Raw genomic sequence first — 21,788 nt, forward strand, 5'->3', positions numbered from 1 at the left:
CCTTAAATGTGATCGTGAAGAAACATCAACAAATTCAAACCAAACAACATCTGATAAAATAATGGTCTATACAAATTCTTGGGAAAAAATGTCATGAACAAAGAGAACAAGCTGGACTGGGGCTGTAGCTCAGTTGATAAGTGTGCATACCTAATATTCATAAAGACCTGGGCTCAGTCCCCAGTACTGCATAAAATCATGCACCATGGTGCATGGCTGCAACCCTAGCGCTCAGAGGGTAAAGACAGGAGGATTTGGATTTTAATGCTATCATCACCATCTAGGGCATCCGAGACCACATTGGGTACCATAAAAGCCTGCCTCAGAATCAGAAAGATAAGGTAATTTATCCCTTCTGATAAACTACCAGAGGAGAGGCAGAAGGAACTCCAGACACATGCAAGGTCCACTTACTCAGCTGAGTTCACTCAACCCAGGGCCCTGATGAAACCACCAACCAAAAGCGTGACCTGCTCATAGGTTAGATGATGACTCCTTACCAGATTCCTAAGGCAGCTGAAAGATGCAGATGGGGAAAGACAGAATCTTCTCCAGCTTTCTCTTCTGTGCCCATTTATTTGATATGTTACCTGTGGGAGCCCATTCTCAGGTTCCTCGTGGCTTTACCCAGCAGGTCCTCATAGAGGATGATTAGACCACGGGCCTGAGTGCAGGTGTCTGAGATGTTCTGCACTTGGCTGTGCTGGGGGAGGAGGTCTTTTGCTCCACCCCTTGGCATCTCTATAAAAACCCTGGGGCAGAGACAGTCGGGGCCCGTTGGAATAGGTTCCAGGCCCTCTCGAGGCTATCCTTTATTTTCTATCTGTTTATCTCCGCGATATTCTCCGCAATAAATCCTTCTATCTAATATTTCCTGCTGCTCGCACTCAAGAAAACTCTGGGGAACTGTGGGGGTGGTTGGGTAAACGCCCCACAGTTACCTATTTAAATACCTCTGAGCTCAGTAGTTGAGGGATTATAATCTTTGGGAGGGTTAATGTTGCCTTGTTGGTTTTTTGTTTTTTGTTTTTTTTTCCATGTTTCTTGTACTTCTGTATTGAAATGTGTGCATCTGTTGGTGTGGCTATCTCTTCCTGTTTTATGTGTGGATCTCCTTTTATGACATATTTTATGACTTCCATTTGTGTTGCATGTGAGTGCAGATGCTCATCATGATCCTGATCATGACGGATCACCCTGACGCTGGAGTTTCAAGCAGTTGTCAGCTGCTCAGCTTGGGTGCTGGTAACCAAACTTGGGCCCTCTGTGAGAATAGCATGCACTCTAAAAGAAATAAAATGAGCCGGGTGGTGGTGGTGGTGGCGCATGCCTTTAGTCCCAGCACTCTGGAGGCAGAGCCAGGCGGATCTCTGAGTTTGAAGCCAGCCTGGTCTACAGAGTGAGATCCAGGACAGGCACCAAAACTACACAGAGAAACCCTGTCTCAAAAAAACCAAAAAATTTAAAAAAAAAAAATTTTTTTAAAGAAAGAAAATGAATTATAGGGTGAAAGAATGAGTAAACTAAAGGAAAGACAGAAGACAGGAAGGAAGGAAGGAAGGAAGGAGGGAACAAAAAAAGGAAGGAAGGGAGGACGGAAGGGAGGGAGCAAGGACAATTAAAAAGGGTAAAGTAGCCGGGCGGTGGTGGCGCACGCCTTTAATCCCAGCACTCGGGAGGCAGAGCCAGGCGGATCTCTGTGAGTTCGAGGCCAGCCTGGGCTACCAAGTGAGTTCCAGGAAAGGCGCAAAGCTACACAGAGAAACCCTGTCTCGAAAAACCAAAAAAAAAAAATAAATAAATAAAATAAAATAAAATAAAAAAAAATAAAAAGGGTAAAGTTAGAGTTTCTACTTTCTAGGGCCTTCAGAACTGGAGACTGCCAGTTATGAGCGGGGGCGGGGATGTTGTTATTTGACCTTGTGATGTCCATCTTTCCTATGGTTTATGCCGTTGCTGAGCCTGTACTGTGCAAGGTCCAGCATCTGCCAGGACTGTATTCTCTTTTGCAGCTTTCCTTCTCTGCTTACCCAAATCCTCTGGTACTCACACTTGGCTTTGCTGCATGGGTCCTCTCACCCTCCTGGAGAGTTCCCCAGTTGTTCTCATGTTCTAGCTTGGACCCGTGTCTCCTAAATGTATTGAGAGAATGGAAAACAACCAAACACTAAGATCTGTGCAGGCCAGTGGTTCGCAACCTTCCTCATGCTGCCACCCTTTAATACAGTTCCTCGTGTTACATTAATAATAAATTAAAAAAAAAACATTATTTTTGTTGCTACTTCATAACTGTAATTTTGCTACTGTTATGAATCTTTTTTTTTTTTTTTTTGGTTTTTCCGAGACAGGGTTTCTCTGTGTAGCTTTGCGCCTTTCCTGGGACTCACTTGGTAGCCCAGGCTGGCCTCGAACTCACAGAGATCCGCCTGCCTCTGCCTCCCGAGTGCTGGGATTAAAGGCCTGCGCCACCACCGCCCGGCCTGTTATGAATCTTAAATGCAAATATCTGTGTTTTCTGATGGTCTTAGGCACCCCCTTTGAAAAGGTTGGTCAACTCCCAAAGAGGTCGTGTGTTGGACCCTGCCCCCCCACCTCTTGGTAGCTGTTGCCTTGCTTGCTGACCTTGATCAGGTGTCCTCCCTATGCTAATTCCCTGCCGGTTGGTTTCCTTCCTCCTAAACAGCTTAACAGAGGTTCCTTGTTTGTGTATCCTGCATTTGGTGTAAGCAGCTAGGATGCAAGATTGTAAAACATTAGTAGCAAACTTCTGCCCTCCGGGGTTCTCCCACTGTGCTGTAAGCCTGTATTTAAGACCGCCTCCCTCCTTCACTAAAGGGCATTCGGCATTCTACTGAGACGAATTTCCCAAATGACCCGCTGTCTTGTCGCTGTTTTTAATCCTCAGGCCCTCTCTTGGACATGGCGAATTGGTGGTACCCCGGGCACTACCATCGCGACCCACAGGTTGAGAACCACTGGTGTAAGCAGAGTATCTGTATTGTACTTTCAAGACTTCCTAGGCTAGAGTTACCTAAAAGAGGGAACAATTGAAGACTTACTTCCATTAGATTGACCTGTGGGCATGTCTGTGGGGCATTGTCTTGATTAATTATTGATGTGAGAGGGCCCAGCCTGTCGTGGATGGTGCCAATCCTGGTCCAGCAATCCAAGGTTGCATAAGAAAACAGGCTGAGCAAGGCATAGGGAGCAATTCAGTAGGCAGCACTCTTGCATAGCCTCTGCATCAGTTTCTGCTTCGGGTTCCTGCCTTGGGCTTCTGCCCTGACTTCCATGAGTGGTGGATTGTGACCTTGCAGTTGTAAAATGAAATAAAGGCTTTGCTTACCGAGTTGCTTTTGGTTGTGGCGTTTATCACAGCCATTGAGAGCAAACTAGAGCACTTCATGATTATTGGTCCCCCTGCTGGAGGGATGCAGCTGTTGGACACCAAGCAGTCTTGAAGAATCCTTGGGACGCACTGCAGGAAACAACAGGTAGATGACTCTAGAGTTTGATCCACTAAGAGACCTCAGGCTCAAGGGTATCTAACTTGAGAGTTATGCTCAGACGATGAGACCTGTTCTTGGCTACATAGGACAGGCTGTCTTTCTCTGTCTGAGATGAGCCTCCTGCTGAATGGGCTCTGGTTTGTCAGAGTCCGGACACTCCCGCCACCCCTACAACTCCGTCCCTAGGCCTCCAATCGTCCACAGGCTGTGGCAGACCACACTGAGGCTCCCTGACATATAAAATTGTTCCTTATTCTTAGTCCCCCAGAGTAGCTCATCTTTTAAAATTAGTTTATTCTTTTATAATCTCATATATGTATGTAATGCATTCTGGTCACACTCTGCCCCCTCTCACCCTCCTAGCCCCGCCAACTTTCCCCCCTCAGACCAAGTCCCAGTTCCACTTCCATGTCTTTTTGTTTTTGCTTCACGGCCTGCTGGATTTAACCAGGACCACTCACATGGGCATGGCTGAGAAGCTAGTCACAGGATGGCTCAGTTTTCAAACATAGGTTTTCTCTCACGGTGACATATGGCCACTGAGTAGCGTAGTGTGAGATGATGGAATTCTTCTCCACTGCAGTCCCACTCATTAGCTCACCAAAACCTGCAACTGGCTTGAGATCAGTTAGATTTGGGAGGGCTGTGGCTTGCCCAGAGCACAGCATCATCCAGTTCCAACTGGCTTACCTTTGGAAGCAGAGCTTCTCTTTCCCCACCAGGAAGCTGTGCAGCTAAAGCTGTGTTTGACTCCTTGTAATGACTGTCTTTTTTTTCTGCCCTTCATTTCCGGTGGAGTCTTCTGAGCCTTTTAAGTATAGAATCGGGCTTTCTTTAAGGAGGAATTCTTCAATTTCCTCTTTCCCACTTGTATCCATTTTTAAATTTCTCGTGTCTTGGTTGCTCTGGCCAAGGATTCGTGCATTCTATGTAGTGAGAATGGAGAGAGTACGCTCGCCTCATTCTTTTTATTAGAGGAAATGCTTTCCCGGTTTTTCTCATCTAGGATAATGTCAGCTATACGTTTGTCAGAGATGGTTTTTATCATGTTGAGGTATGAGCCTTCTGTTTCTAGCTTAGTCTGAGGGATGTTGAACTTTGTCGGGGACTTTTTCTGTGTCTCTTGAGACAGTCATTTGATTTTTGTTCCTAGTTCTGTTTTAAGCTGAATTGTGATTATTGACTTCTCTGTGATCTAACATCACTGCTTGCCTAGGTGGAAAACAACTTCATCATGGTGTATTGTCTTGCTAACGTGTTGTTGGACTTTGTTTGCAAGGGTTTTTGAAACTGATTATGTTGGTTAATTATTTTGTGCAGACGGGAAGGGGACCTTACACAGCAAGTGTGGAAGGCAGAGGACAGCTTTGGGGAGTCAGTGTCCACCTCCCACTCAGGTCAGCCTGCTCAGCAGCAACCCTGCCGGACCATTGTGTTGCTACAAGGGGAAGGTGTAAAGGGATGTTCTGGGTGAAGCCTTGGCTAGAACTCCATCTTGGTTAAATGACTCCAAGGGGAAGTGCTTTATTTTTCTCCTTCATGTGACACTGATGTATTATTGGTGACTTGGAATTAATAAAGAATGCATTTAATCCATGCAAAAAAAAAATTAGAAAGTAAAGTATAGAAAAGTAATGCTAGGGGCTAGAGGGAGCTCAGTGTTAGGTGCTTTTGCAGAGGATCCAGGATCAGGTTCCAGCACCCACATCAAGCAGTTTACAGCCATCTGTTAATTCCAGATGAAGGGTGCCCTCTGACCTCCAGTGATACCTGCATGCATATGGTACAGACGCGCATACACTCCAGCACGTGGTACACATATCTGCATTCAGGCACATATACATGCAATTAAAGTAAATATTTTAAATAGCAAGACTAAGCATATGGCTAAAAGAAACAAGACTTTTCCGATTAAGAAGATTTCTCCAAGTCTCTGATATTAAAACATGCCAGGTCTACAGAGCTGGGAGGTTTTCTTTCTCTGTTTTCGCTCTGTGAGTTAGTTGGTGCTGAAAGCGGACTGAAGGCTGGACCCATCTAGAGTGTGTTGCCAGGGTGGAGCTTCTCTTCTTTGCATATGGGAAATCACTTTTGACACAAAAGAGCTCTGTAGCCTGTGGGTCAGGCAGATTACTTCTCACTCTAGATATGTTGTGGGGCGTTTACCCAACCACCCCCACAGTTCCCCAGAGTTTTCTAGAGTGTGAGCAGCAGGAAATATTAGATAGAAGGATTTATTGCGGAGAATATCGCGGAGAGAAACAGATAGAAAATAAAGGATAGCCTCGAGAAGGCGTGGAACCTATTCCAATGGGCCCTGACTGTCTCTGCCCCAGGGTTTTATAGAGACGCCAAGGGGTGGAGCAAAAGACCTCCTCCCCCAGCATAGCCAAGTGCAGACCATCCCAGACACCTGCAGTTAGGCCCGTGGTCTAATCATCCTCTATGAGGACCTGCTGGGTAAAGCCACGAGGAACCCGAGAATGGGCTCCCACACTCTATAGCCAGAACAATGAGGTTGTTCAGAACAAAAGAACTGTGCTTCCTACACAATGGCCACATCTAGTTCAACTCTGCTTAGGAACCTGAGCAGAACAGTAGCTTCTCTTACATCCAATGCACTGTAATTGCTGGGAACAGATGAGAGGGCCATTTGCCCTGTGTATCTCAAAGGAAGCCCTATAGTGACTTTCCTTACCAGAAAAGAACGTTTGCTCATAGGACAAGAGACAGCATGTGATTCCACTCTGTTTATGAAGGGATAATTAACCCCGAGTAGCCTTATAAGAAACACCCTCTGCTTTTGAGAAAGGAGCACTCTTTTATTCTACTGTGTTTCCTACAGAGCCAGAATAGTAAGCTTGCTCAAAACAAAAGTACTGTGCTTCCTAAGAACACGGATCTATCTAGTTTAACTCTGCTTAAGAAATGAGGACAACAGTAGCTTCTCTTCCATCAAATGCTCTGTACTTGCTATGAACAGAAATGGGTGCTGTTTGCACTGTATATTTCAATAGGAGCCCAATAGTGACTTTCCTTACCCGAAAAGAACTGCTGCTAGTAGGACAGGAAACAGCATGTGATTCAATTCCATTTATGAAGTGGAAATTAACACTGATTTACCTCACAAGAAACACAATCTGTGCTTGAGAAAGGATCACTCTTCTACTCTACTGCATTTCCTATAGAGCCAGAACAGTGAGCTTTCTCAGAACAAAAGAACTGTTCTTCCAATACACACGGGACATATCTAGTTTAGATTAACTTACATCCAATGCACTGTAGTTGTTGGGACCAGACGTGGGTATTATTTGCTCTGTGTATGTTTATGGGAACCCAATAGTGACTTTCCTAACAGGAAAAGAACTCTTATTCTTAGGACAAGAGACAGCAGGGGATTCAAATCCGTTTATGAAGGGGAAGTTAACACTGAGCTTCCTTACAAGAAACACACTCTGCTTTTGAGAAAAGAGCTCTCTTATACTCTACTGTTTTTTCTATAGAGCTAGAACAGTGAGCTTGCTCAGAACAGAAGAATTGTGCTTCCAACACGCTGGCCATATCTAGTTACAGTCTGCTTAGGAAACTGACAAGAATCGTACCTTCTCTTACATCCAATGCATTGTACTTTCTGGGAACAAACGCGGGTTCTGTTTGCACTGTGTATCTCAATGGGAGCCCAATAGTGGCTTTCCTAATTTAAAGAGAACTTTTGCTCATAGGACAAGAGACAGCATGTGATTCAACTCCGTTAATGAAGGGGAAATTTACTCTGAGTTACCACACAAGAAACACACTCTGCTTTTGAGAAAGGAGCACACTTCCATTTTACTGTGTTTCCTATCGAGCCATAATAGTGAGCTTGCTTAGAACAAAAGTTCTATGCTTCCTAAAAACACTGGCCATATCTAGTTTAACTCTGCTTAGGAAACTGAGAAGAACCATAGCTTCTCTTATATCCAATGCTCTGTACTTGCAATGAACAGACATGGTGCTGTTTGTACTGTGAATCTTAATGGGAGCCCAAAAGTGACTTTCTTTACCCAAAAAGAACCGTTGCTCATAGGACAGGAGACAGCATGTGATTCAACTCTGTTTATGAAGAGGAAATTAACACCGAGTTGCCTTAAAAAAGACACCCTCCGCTTTTGAGGAATGAGCACACTTCTACTCTTCTGTGTTTCCTATAGAGCCAGAACAGTAAGCTTGCTCAGAACAAAATTAATTGGTGTTGCAGGAATCATAGGAGGTGTTATTAATAAAAACAAATCTGAGGCCAGTTATTGGGGTGAACACTGGAAGATCAGAGAGACAGAACAAACCACAGCTACCCTCACCTGGCCAACTTCTCAGCTGATCTTGTTTCCTCAGACTGGAGGCCTCTGAGTCCTCATCCAGAATGGGTCTCAGCTGAATTGCTACTCAAAAGCCTGAATGCTTAACAAGTCAAATGATTGACCAGCCAAATGCTTCTAGTTTCTGGTCCTCAGGCCTTATACACCTTTCTGCTTACTACCACCACTCCCTGGGATTAAAGGCTTGCTTTCTGGGATTAAAGGCGTGATGAGTCACCATGCCTGTCTGTATCATGGAACACATGGCTTTCTGCCTCTGGAATGCTTGAATTACAGGCAGGTGCTACCACTGCCTATACTTAATGTTTAATATTGTGGCTGCACTGTGTCTGACCCCAGATAAGTTTATTAGCAAATACAATATTTGCGGAAAACAATACCACAACTGAGCTTCCTAAAAATACGGGCCATATCTAGTTGAACTCTGTTTAGGAAACTGAGAAGAACAGTAGCTTCTCTTACATCCAATGTACTATATATGCTGGGAACAGACGCAGCTGTTATTTGCACTGTGTATGGCAATGGGAGCACAATAGTGACTTTTTTTACCCGAAAAGAACTGTTGCTGGTAGGACAGGAAACAGCATGTGATTCAACTCCGTTTATGAAGGGGAAATTAACACTCAGTTGCCTTACAAGAAACACACTCTGCTCTTGAGAAAGGATCACTCTTCTAGTCCACTGCATTTCCTAAAGAGCGAGAACTGGGAGCTTGCTAAGAACAAAAGAATTGTGCTTCCTATACACATGGGCCATATCTAGTTCAACTCTGCTTAGGAAAATGAGAAAAACCATAGATTAAGTTACATCCAATGCACTGTAGTTGTTGTGAACAGACTCAGGTGGTATTTGCTCTGTGTATGTCAATGAGAACCCAACAGTGACTTTCCTTACACAAAAGAACTGTTGTTCTTAGGACAAGAGACAGCATGGGATTCAAATCTGTTTAAGGAGGGGAAGTTAACATTGAGTTCTCTTACAAAGGAACACACTCAGCTTTGGAGAAGAGGACACTCTTCCACTCAACTATGTTTCCTATAGAGCCAAAACAGTGAGCTTCTCAGAAAAAAAGTACTGTGCTTCCTAAAAACACACACCATATCTAGTTTAACTCTGCTTAGCAAACTGAGAAGAATGGTAGCTTCTGTTACATACAATGAAATGTACCTGCTTGGAACAGACGAGGGTGCTATTGCACTGTGTCTCAATGGGAGCCCAATAGTGACTTCCCTAACCTGAAAAGAACTGTTGCTGGTACGACAAGAGACAGCATGTGAATCAACTTCATTTATGAGGGGGAAATTAACACTCAGTTGCCTTACAAGAAACACAATCTGTGCTTATGAAAGGATCACTCTTCTACTCTACTGCATTGACTACAGAGCCAGAACAGTAAGCTTGCTCAGAACAAAAGAACTGTGCTTTCGATACACACGAGTTATACCTAGTTCAACTCTGCTTACAAAAATGAGAAGACCCATAGATTACATTACATCCAATGAACTGTAGTTGTTGTGATCAGACACGGGCGTGATTAACTATGTATGTCAATGGGAACCCAATAGTGACTTTCCTAACAGGAAAAGAACTCTTATTCTTAGGACAAGAGACAGCATGGGATTCAAATCTGTTTATGAAGGGGAAGCTAACATAGAGTTCCCTTACAAGAAACACATGCAGCTTTTGAGAAAGGAGGACTCTTCTACACTACTGTGTTAACTACAAACCCGGAACATTTAGCTTGCTCAGAACAAAACAACTTTGCTTTCTACACTCAAGGGCCATATCTAGTTCAACTCAGCTTAGTAAACTGAGAAGAACCATAGTTTTTCTTACACCAATGCACTATAGTTGCTGGGAACAGATGCAAGTTCCATTTCCACTGTGTATCTCAATGGGGCCCAATAGTGACTTTCCTTATCCGAAAGCAACTGTTGCTCAGAGGTTAAATAACTGCATTTGATTCAACTCCTTTTTTGAAGGGAAATTCAACACTGGGTTGCCTAACAAGAAACACACTCTGCTCTCAAGTAAAGAGCACTCTTCTACTCTACTGTGTTTCCTATAGAGCCAGAATAGTGAGCTGCTCAAAACAGAAGAAGTGTGCTTCCAACACACACGAGACATATCTAGTTACACTCTGATTAGGAAAATGAGAAAAACCACACCTTCTCCTACATCCAATACACTGTACCTCCAGGAAACAGAGGCAGGGCTGTTTTCACTGTGTATCTCAGTGGGAGCCCAATAGTGGCTTTCGTTATTCGAAAAGAATTGTTGATTCTCAGACAAGAGACAGCATGTGATTCAACTCCATTTATGAATGGGAAATTAGCACTGAGTTACCTCACAAGAAACACATTCTGCTTTTGAGAAAGGAGCACTCTTCCACTCGACTGTGTTTCTTAAACAGCCAGACATTGAGTTTTCACAGAACAATAGAATTGTGCTTCGTACAAACACGGGCCATATCTAGTTCAACTCTGCTTAGGAAACTGACAAGACAGCTGGGAACAGACACGAGTCCATTTCCACTGTATATCTCAAGGGGAGCTCAATAGTGACTTTCCTTACTCTAAAAGAATTGTTGCTCATAGGATAAGAGACTGCATGTGATTCAACTCCGTTTATGAAGGGGAATTCAACAGTGGGTTGCCTAACTAGAAACACACTCTGCCCTTGAGTAAAATGCACTCTTCTACTCTACTGTGTTCCCTATAGAGGCAGAAAGTGAGCTTACTCAGAACAAAAGAACTGTGCTTCCTATACAAAGGAGCATATCTAGTTCACCTTTGCTTAAGAAACTCCGAAGAACTGTAGCTTCTCTAACTTCCAATGCACTGTACATGCTGGGAACAGATGCCGGTACTATTTGTACTGTGAATCTCAATGGGAGTCCAATAGTGAATTTCCTTACCTGAAAAAAAAAAACTGTTGATGGTAGGAAAAGAGACAGCATGTGATTCAGCTCTGTTTATTAAGGGGAAAATAACATAGAGTTCTCTTATAAGAAACTCTAGCAGCTTTTGAGAAAAGAGCACTCTTCTACTTAACTGTGTTTCTTATAGAGCCAGAACAGTGAGATTTCTCAGAACAAAAGAACTGTGCTTCCTACCCACACGGGCCATATCTAATTCAACTCTGCTTAGGAAACTGAGCACAACAGTAGCTTCTCTTCCATTATATGCACTGTATTTGCTGTGAACAACAGGAGTGCCACTTTCACTGTGTATCTCAAAGGGAGCACAATAGTGACTTTCCTTACTCAAAAAAAAAGTGTTGCACGTAGGATAAGAGACTGCAATTGATTCAACTCTGTTCATGAAGCTGAATTCAACACTGGGTTGCCTACTAAGAAACCCACTCTGCTTTTGAGAAAAGAGCACTCTTCTACTCTATTGTGTTTCCTATAGAGCCAGAACAGTGAGCTTACTAAGAAAAAAGAACTGTGCTTCCTACACACATGGGCCATATCTAGTTCAACTCTGCTCTGGAAAATGAACACAGCAGTAGCTTCTCTTCTGTCCAAAGCAATGGTGTTGCTGGGAACAGGTGCGAGTGCCATTTCTGCTGTGTATCTCAATGGGGCCCAATAGTGACTTTCCTTACCTGAAAGGAACTGTTGCTCATATGTTAAATGACTGCATTTGATTCAACTCCTCTTTTGAAGGGGAATTCAACACTGGGTTGCCTAATGAGAAACACACTCTGCTTTTGAGAAAAGAGCATTCTTCTATTCTACTGTGTTTCCTCTAGAGCCAGAACAGTGAGCTTACTCAGAACAAAAGAACTGGGCTTCAAACACACAAGAGCCATATCTAGTTCTGCTCTGCATAAGAAACTGAGCACAATAGTAGCTTCTCTTCCATCCATTGCACTGTACTTGCTGGGAACAGGCATGAGTGCCATTTCCACTGTGTATGACAATGGGAGCCCAAAAGTGACTTCCTTACCCGAAAACAACTGTTGCTCATAGGATAAGAGACTGCATGTGATTCAACTCCTTTTTTGAAGTGAAATTCAACACTGGGTTGCCTAATGAGAAAAATATTCTGCTTTTGACAAAAGAATACTCTTCTACTCTAGTGTTTTTTCCTCTACAGCCAGAACAGTGAGACTACTCAGAACAATAGAACTGTGCTTCCTACACACATGGTCCATACATAGTTCAACTCTGCTTATGAAACTGAGCACAACAGTAGCTTCTCTTCTATTTAATGCACTGTACTTCCCAGGAACAGGCACGAGTGCCATTTCGCCTGTGTATCTCAAAAAGAACCCAATAGTGATTTTCCTTACCCGAAGAGAACTGTTGCACATGGGATAAGAGACTGCATGTGATTCAACTCCTTTTTTGAAGGGGAATTCAACATCTGGTCGCCTAACAAGAAACACACTTTGCTTTTGAGAAAAGAGCACTCTTCTACTTAAGGCAGAACAGTGAGCTTGCTCAGAACAAATGAACTGTGGGTGCTAAACATACAGACCATATCTAGTTCAACTCTGATTAGGAAACTGAGGACAGCACTAGCTTCTATTCTATCCAATGCACTGTACTTGCGATTAACAGACACGAGTGCCATTTTTTCTGAGTATCTCAATGGGAGCCCAATAGTGACTTTCCTTACATGAAAAGAACTGTTGCTCTTAGGATAAGAGATTGCATGTGATTCAACTCCATTCATGAAACTGAATTCAACACTGGGTTGCCTAACAAGAAACCCACTCTGCTTTTGAGAAAAGAGCACTCTTCTACTCTATTGTGTTTCCTATAGAGCCAAAATAGTGAGCTTACTAAGAACAATAGAACTGTGCTTCCTACACACATGGGCCATATCTAGTTCAACTCTGCTATGGAAACTGAGCACAACAGTAGCTTCTCTTCTGTCCAATGCAATATAGTTGCTGGGAACAGGTGCGAGTGCCATTTCCGCTGTGTATCTCAATGGGGCCCAATAGTGACTTTCCTTACCCAAAAGGAACTGTTGCCCATAGGTTACATGACTGCATTTGATTCAACTCCTTTTTTGAAGGGGAATTCAACACTGGGTTGCCTAACGAGAAACACACTCTGCTTTTGAGAAAAGAGCACTCTTCTATTCTACTTTGTTTCTCTAGAGCCAGAACAGTGAGCTTACTCAGAACAAAAGAACTGGGCTTCAAACACACAAGAGCCATATCTAGTTCTGCTCTGCATAAGAAACTGAGCACAACAGTAGCTTCTCTTCCATCCATTGCACCGTACTTGCTGGGAATAGATGCGAGTGCCGTTTCTTCTGGGTATTTGAAAGGGAATCCAATAGTGACTTTCCTTACCCGAAAAGAACTGTTGCTCGTAGGAAAAGAGATTGCATGTGATTCCACTCCGTTTATGAAGGGGAATTCAACACTGCATTGCCTAACAAGAAACATACTCTGCATTTGAGAAAACAGTACTCTTCTACTCCAATGTGTTTCTGATGTTTCCAGAGCAATGAACTTCCTCAGTAGAAAAGAACGGTGCATCCTAAACACATGGCCATATTAATTCAACTCTTCTTAGGAAATGTAGCACAACTGTAGCTTCTCTCCATCCAATGTGCTGTACTTGCTGGCAAAGGACACGAGTGCCATTTCTTATGTGTATCTCAATGGAAGCCCGATAGTGACTTTCTTCACGCGAGAAGAACTGGTGCTCATAATATAAGAGACTGCATGTGATTCAACCCTGTTTATGAAGGGGAATTCAATACTAGGTTGCCTAATGAGGAACACACTCTGCTTTTGAGAAAGGAGCATTGTTCTACTCTACTGTGTTTCCTATACAGCCAAAACAGTGAGCTTGCTCAGAACAAAAGAACTGTGCTTCCTAAACACACGGGCCATATCTAGTTCAACTCTGCTTAGGAAACTGAGGACAGCAGTAGTTTCTCTTCCATCCAATGCACTGTACTTTCTGGGAACAGACACTAGTGACATTTCTACTGTGTCTCAAAGGGAGCGCAATAGTGACTTTCCTAACCCAAAAAGAACTGTTGCTAGTAGGATAGGAGACTGCATAAGATTCCATTAGTTTTATGAAGAGGAATTCAACACTGGGTTGGCTAACGAGAAACACACTCTGCTCTTAAGAAAAGAGCACTGTTCTATTCTACTGTGTCCCATTGAGGCAGAACATGAGCTTACTAAGAACAAAAGAACTGGGCTTCGTAAACATGGGCCATATCAAGTTCAACTCTGCTTAGGAAACTTAGCAAAACTGTAGTTTCTATTCCATACAATATGCTGTACTTGCTGGGAACAGATGCGAGTGCCAATTATACTGTGTATCTCAAAGGGAGCCCAATAGTGACTTTCCTTACCCGAAAAGAACTGTTGCTCATAGGATAAGATATTGCATGTGATTCAACTCTTTTTTGAAGGGGAATTCAACACTGGGTTGAATAATGAGAAACACACTCTGCTTTTGAGAAAAGAGCACTCTTCTACTCTACTGTGTTTCCTATAGCGTCAGAACAGTGAGCTTAATCAGAACAAATGAACTGTGCTTCCTACATACACAGGTCATATGTAGTTCAAATCTGCTTAGAAACTGAGCACAAATAACTCTCTTCCATCCAATGCACTTTACGTGCTCTGAACAGACGCAAGTGCCATTTCCACTGTCTATCCATCCCAATGGGAGCCCAATGGTGTCTTTCCTTATTCAAAAAAAATTTGATCATAGGACCAGAGACTGCATGTGATTCAACTCTGTTTATAAAGGGGAATTGAACCCTAGATTGCCTTATGAGAAACACACTCTGATTTTGAGAAAGGAGCAATCTTCTACTCCACTGTGTTTCCTCAACAGACAGAACAGTGAACTTACTCAGAACAAAAGAACTGTGCTTACTACACACACACGGGCCATATCTAGTTCAACTCTGCTTAGGAAACTGAGCACAACACTAGCTTTTCTTCCATCCAATGCAATGTACTTGCTGGGAACAGATGCGAGTGCCTTTTCCACTGTGTATGTCAATTGGAGCCCAATAGTGACTTTCCTTAACCAAAAAGAACTGTGGCTCCTATGATAAGAGACTGCATGTGATACAACTCTGTAGCTAGAGTTTTCCTGCCTGACCCACAGTCAGGACAAATCTCTCTCACCTGCTAGTCCCACAGCCACTCAGACCCAACCAAGTAAACACAGATACTTATATTGGTTACAAACTGTATGGCCGTGGCAGGCTTCTTGCTAACTGTTCCTACAGCTCAAATTAACCCATCTCTATAAATCTATACCTTGCCACGTGGCTAGTGACTTACCGGCATCTTCACATGCTGTTTGTCATTGTGGCGGCTGGCAGTGTCTCTGACTCAGCCTTCTACTTCCCAGCTTTATTCTCCTCTTTGTCCCGCCTATACTTCCTCCTGCATAGCCAGTGGCCCATCAGTGTTTTATTTATTGACCAATCAGCAACACATTTGACATACAGAACATCCCACAGCACAACTCGGTTTATGAAGGGGAATTCAACACCAGGTGCTTAAGGAGAAACACATTCTACTTTTGAGGAAAGAGGACTCTTCTACTCTACTGTGTTTCCTAAACAGCCAGAACACTGAGCTTACTTAGAACAAAAGAACTGTCCTTCTTACACACACAGGCCATATCTAGTTCAACTCTACTTAGGATACTGAGCACAATAGTAGCTTCTCCTCCATCCAATGCACTGTACTAGCTGGAAACAGACACAAGTGCCATTTCCACTGTGTATGGCAATGGGAGCCCAAAAGTGACTTCCTTACCTGAAAACAACTGTTGCTCATAGGATAAAAGACTGCATGTGATTCAACTCCTTTTTTGAAGGAAAATTCAACACTGGGTTGCCTAATGAGAAAAACATTCTGCTTTTGACAAAAGAATACTCTTCTACTCCAGTGTTTTTCCTCTACAGCCAGAACAGTGAGACTACTCAGAACAATAGAACTGTGCTTCCTACACACACGGTCCATACATAGTTCAACTCTGCTTATGAAACTGAGCACAATAGTAGCTTCTCTTCTGTTTAATGCACTGTACTTCCTAGGAACAGACACGAGTGCCATTTCCCCTGTGTATCTCAAAAAGAGCCCAATAGTGATTTTCCTTACCCAAAGAGAACTGTTGCTCATAGGATAAGAGACTGCATGTGTTTCAACTTTTTTTTTTGAAGGGGAATTCAACATTGGGTCGTCTAACAAGAAACACATTTTGCTTGTGAGAAAAGAGCACTCTTCTACTCTACTGTGTTTCCTATTGAGGCAGAACAGTGAGTTTTCCCAGAACAGAAGAACTTTGCTTCATAAACACATGGGACATATCTAGTTCAACTCTGCTTAGGATACTGAGCACAACAGTAGCATCTATTCCATCCAATGCACTCTGCCTTCTGGAAACAGACGCAAGTGCCATTTCAACTCTGTATCTCAATGGGATTCTAATAGTGACTTTACTTACGCGAAAGGGACTGTTGCTGGTAGGATAAGAGATTCCATGTGATTCAACTCCGTTTATGAAGGGTAATTCAAAACTGGGTTTTCTAAGGAGAAACACACTCTGCTTTTTGAGAAAAGAGGACTCTTCTACTCTACTGTGTTTCCTATAGAGCCAGAACAGTGAGCTTGCTCAGAACAAATGAACTGTGGGTGCTAAACATACAGACCATATCTAGTTCAACTCTGATTAGGAAACTGAGGACAGCACTAGCTTCTCTTCTATCCAATGCACTGTATTTGCGATTAGCAGACGCGAGTGCCATTTTCTGAGTATCTCAATGGGAGCCCAATAGTGACTTTCCTTACACGAAAAGAACTGTTGCTCTTAGGATAAGAGACTGCATGTGTTTCAACTCCCTTTAAGAAGGGGAATTCACCACTGAGTTGCTTAATGAAAAACAAACTCTGCTTTTCAGAAAAGAGCAATCTTATACTCTTCTGTGTTTCCTATTCAGTCAGAACAGAAAGCTTACTCAGAACAATAGTACTGTGCTTCCTACACACACAGGCCATATCTAGTTCAACTCTTCTCAGGAAACAGCAGAAAAAAGCTTCTCTTCCATCCAGTTCACTGTACTTGCTTGGAACAGACTCGAGTACCATTTCCACTGTGTATCTCCATGGGAGCACAATAGTGACTTTCCTTACCCGAAAAGTAGTGTTGCTCATATGATAGGAGACTGCATGTGATTCAACTCTGTTTATGAAGGGGAATTCAACACTGGGTTGCCTAATGAGAAACACACTCTGCTCTTTAGTAAAGAGCACTCTTCTACTCTACTGTGTTCCCTATAGAGGCAGAAAGTGAGCTTACTCAGAACAAAAGAACTGTGCTTCCTATACAAAGGAGCATATCTTGTTCAACTTTGCTTAAGAAACTCAGAGGAACTGTAGCTTCTCTAACTTCCAATGCACTGTGCATGCTGGGAACAGATGCTGGTACTATTTGTACTGTGAATCTCAATGGGAGCCCAATAGTGAATTTCCGTACCCGAAAAAAACTGTTGATGGTAGGAAAAGAGACAGCATGTGATTCAACTCCGTTTGTTAAAGGGAAGATAACATAGAGTTCTCTTACAAGAAACTCTAGTGGCTTTTGAGAAAAGAGCACTCTTCTACTTAACTGTGTTTCCTATAGAGCCAGAACACTGAGATTTCTCAGAACAAAAGAACTGTGCTTCCAACACACGGGCAATGTCTAGTTCAACTCTGCTTAGGAAACTGAGCACAACAGTAGCTTCTCTTCCATTATATGCACTGTATTTGCTGTGAACAACAGGAGTGCCACTTTCACTGTGTATCTCAAAGGGAGCACAATAGTGACTCTCCTTACTCATAAAGAAGTGTTGCTCTTAGGATAAGAGACTGCATGTAATTCAACTCTGTTCATGAAGCTGAATTCAACACTGGGTTGCCTAACAAGAAACCCACTCTGCTTTTGAGAAAAGAGCACTCTTCTACTCTATTGTGTTTCCTATAGAGCCAAAATAGTGAGCTTACTAAGAACAATAGAACTGTGCTTCCTACACACATGGGCCATATCTAGTTCAACTCTGCTATGGAAACTGAGCACAACAGTAGCTTCTCTTCCGTCCAGAGCAATGTAGTTGCTGGGAACAGGTGCGAGTGCCATTTTCGCTAGGTAACTCAATGGGGCCCAATAGTGACTTTCCTTACCCGAAAGGAACTGTTGCTCATAGGCTACATGACTGCATTTGATTCAACTCCTTTTTTGAAGGGGAATTCAACACTGGGTTGCCTAACGAGAAACACACTCTGCTTTTGAGAAAAGAGCACTCTTCTATTCTACTTTGTTTCTCTAGAGCCAGAACAGTGAGCTTACTCAGAACAAAAGAACTGGGCTTCAAACACACAAGAGCCATATCTAGTTCTGCTCTGCATAAGAAACTGAGCACAACAGTAGCTTCTCTTCCATCCATTGCACCGTACTTGCTGGGAATAGATGCGAGTGCCGTTTCTTCTGGGTATTTGAAAGGGAATCCAATAGTGACTTTCCTTACCCGAAAAGAACTGTTGCTCGTAGGAAAAGAGATTGCATGTGATTCCACTCCGTTTATGAAGGGGAATTCAACACTGCATTGCCTAACAAGAAACATACTCTGCATTTGAGAAAACAGTACTCTTCTACTCCAATGTGTTTCTGATGTTTCCAGAGCAATGAACTTCCTCAGTAGAAAAGAACAGTGCATCCTAAACACATGGCCATATTAATTCAACTCTTCTTAGGAAATGTAGCACAACTGTAGCTTCTCTCCATCCAATGTGCTGTACTTGCTGGCAAAGGACACGAGTGCCATTTCTTATGTGTATCTCAATGGAAGCCCGATAGTGACTTTCTTCACGCGAGAAGAACTGGTGCTCATAATATAAGAGACTGCATGTGATTCAACCCTGTTTATGAAGGGGAATTCAATACTAGGTTGCCTAATGAGGAACACACTCTGCTTTTGAGAAAGGAGCATTGTTCTACTCTACTGTGTTTCCTATACAGCCAAAACAGTGAGCTTGCTCAGAACAAAAGAACTGTGCTTCCTAAACACACGGGCCATATCTAGTTCAACTCTGCTTAGGAAACTGAGGACAGCAGTAGTTTCTCTTCCATTCAATGCACTGTACTTTCTGGGAACAGACACTAGTGACATTTCTACTGTGTCTCAAAGGGAGCACAATAGTAACTTTCCTACCCCAAAAAGAACTGTTGCTAGTAGGATAGGAGGTTGCATGAGATTCCATTAGTTTTATGAAGAGGAATTCAACACTGGGTTGGCTAACAAGAAATATACTCTGCTCTTAAGAAAAGAGCACTCTTCTACTCTACTGTGTCCAAATTGAGACAGAACATGAGCTTACTAAGAACTGGGCTTCGTACACATGGGCCATAATAAGTACACCTCTGCTTAGGAAACTGACAAGAACAGTAGCTTCTCTTCTGTCCAATACACTGCACTGGCTGGGAACAGATGCGAGTGCTATTTGAACTGTGTATGTAAATGGGAACACAATAGTGACTTTCCTTACCGGAAAAGAACTGCTGCTCATAGGACCAGAACCTGCATGTGGTACAACTCCGTTTATGAAGGCGAATTCAACACTACCTCTCCTTACAAGAAACATACTCTGCTTTTGAGAAAAGAGCACTCTTCTTGTCTACTGTGATTCCTATAGAGCCAGAACAGTGAGCTTGCTCAGAACAGAAGAACTGTGCCTCCTACACACATGGGCCAAATCTAGTTCAACAAGAACAGTAGCTTTTATTCCGTCCAATACACTGCACTTGGTGGGAACTGACACGAGTGCTATTTGCCCTGTGTATGGCATTGGGAGCACAATAGTGACTTTCCTTACCAGAAAAGAACTACTGCCTGAGGACCAGAATATGAATGTGATACAACTCCATTTATGAAGGGGAAACACTCTCTGTTTTTGAGAAAGGAGCACTCTTCTACTCTACTGTGTTAGCTGTAGATCCAGAACAGTGAGCTTGCTCAGAAAAAACGAACTGTACTTGCTACACACACAGGCCATATCTAGTTAAACTCTGATTAGGAAACTGACTAGAACAGTAGCGCCTCTTCCTTCCAATACACTGCACTCGCTTGGAACAGACGCGAGTGCTATTTGAACTGTGTTTGGCAATGGAGCTCAATAGTGACTTTCCTTACCAGAAAGCAACTGCTGCACGTAAGACAGAAACTGCATGGGATTCAACTCTGTTTATGAAGGGGAATTCAACACTAGCTCACCTTATGAGAAACAAACTCTGCTTTTGAGAAAGGAGCACACTTCTACTCTACTGGGTTTCAAATAGAGACAGAACACTGAGTTTCTCAGAACAAAAGAACTGTACTTCCTATACACACGGGCCATATCTTGTTCAATTCTGCTTAGGAAACTGTCAAGAACAGTAGCTTCTCTTCTGTCTAATGTACTGCAATTGCTGGGAACAGACATGAGTGCTATTTGCAGTGTTTATCTCAATAGGACTCAATAGTGACTTTCCTTACCAAAAAGGAACTGTTGCTCGTAGGAACAGAAACTGCATGGGACTCAACTCTGTTTATCAATGGGAATTCAGCACCAGCTAGCTTTATGAGAAACACACTCTGCTTTTGAGAAAGGAGCACTCTTCTACTCTACTGTGTTTCCTATTGGGCCACAATAGTGTGCTTTCTCAGAACAAAAGACCTGTGCTTTCTACACACATGGGGCATATCTAGTTTAACTCTGCTTAGGAAACTGACAAGAACAGTAGCTTCTCTTACGTCCAACACACTGCTCTTGCTGTGAACAGACACGAGTGCTTTTTGTACTGCGTATGGCAATGGGAGCGCAACAGTGACTTTCCTTACCAGAAAAGAACTGTTGCTCTTAAAATAGAAATTGCATGTGATTGAAATCAGTTCATGTAGGGGAATTCAACACTAGCTTGACTTATGAGAAATACACTCTGCTTTTGAGGAAGGAGCACTCTTTTACTCTACTGTGTTTGCTATATGGCCAGAACAGTGAGCTTACTCAGAACAGAAGAACTGGGCTTCCTCCACACACGGGTCATATCTAGTTCAAATCTGCTTAGGAAACTGACAAAAATAGTTGCTTCTCTTCCATGCAATACACTGCATTTGATGGGAACAGACACGAGTGCTATTTGCACTGTGTATGGCAATGGGAGCATGATAGTGACTTTCCTTACCAGAAAAGAACTGTTGCTCGTAGGACCAGAAACTGAATGTGACTCAACTCCGTATATGAAGGGTTATTCAACACTAGCTCGCCTACAAGATACAAACTCTGCTTTTGATTTAGGAGAACTCTTCTACTCTACTGTGTTTCCTATAGAAACAGAACAGTGAGCTTGCTCAGAACAAATGAAGTGTACTTCTGACAAACACGGGCCATATCTACTTCAACTCTAATTAGGAAACTGACAAGAACAGTAGCTGCTCTTCCGTCCAATACATTGCACATGCTGGGAACAGACATGAGTGCTAATTGCACTGTGCATGTCAATGGGAGCACAATAGTTTCTTTCCTTACCAGAAAAGAACTGTTGCTCATAGGAAAAGAAACTGCATGTGATTCACCTCCCTTTATGAATGGGAATTCAACACTAGCTTGCCTTACAAGATACACACTCTGCTTTTGAGAAAAGAGACTCTTCTATGCTACTCTGTTTCCAATAGAGCCAGAACAGTGAGCTTGCTCAGAACAAAATACTTAGCTTCCTACACACAAAGGCCATATCTAGTTCAACTCTGCTTAGGAAACTAACAAAAACAGTAGCTTCTCTTCCGTCCAATACACTACACTTGCTGGGAACAGACGCGAGTGCTATTTGCACTGTGTATGGCAATAGGAGCGCAACAGTGACTTTCCTTACCAGAAAGAAACTGTTGCTCAC

At 42.9% G+C, this 21,788-nt stretch overlaps 1 long non-coding RNA gene across 1 annotated transcript; it reads right to left on the bottom strand.

Annotated features, from left to right (window-relative positions):
• Positions 1-2,516: 2,516 nt before the first annotated feature.
• LOC131893795 (uncharacterized) lies at positions 2,517-10,772 on the bottom strand. The gene is made up of 3 exons (XR_009374747.1): positions 10,655-10,772; positions 3,971-4,435; positions 2,517-3,478 (listed from the first exon to the last, which is right to left on the bottom strand). It is a non-coding gene; the product is annotated as an uncharacterized LOC131893795 (long non-coding RNA).
• Positions 10,773-21,788: the final 11,016 nt, after the last annotated feature.

This window comes from Peromyscus eremicus, chromosome 16_21 (genome assembly GCF_949786415.1).
Source record: "Peromyscus eremicus chromosome 16_21, PerEre_H2_v1, whole genome shotgun sequence".
In the NCBI taxonomy this organism is placed as follows: domain Eukaryota; kingdom Metazoa; phylum Chordata; class Mammalia; order Rodentia; family Cricetidae; genus Peromyscus; species Peromyscus eremicus.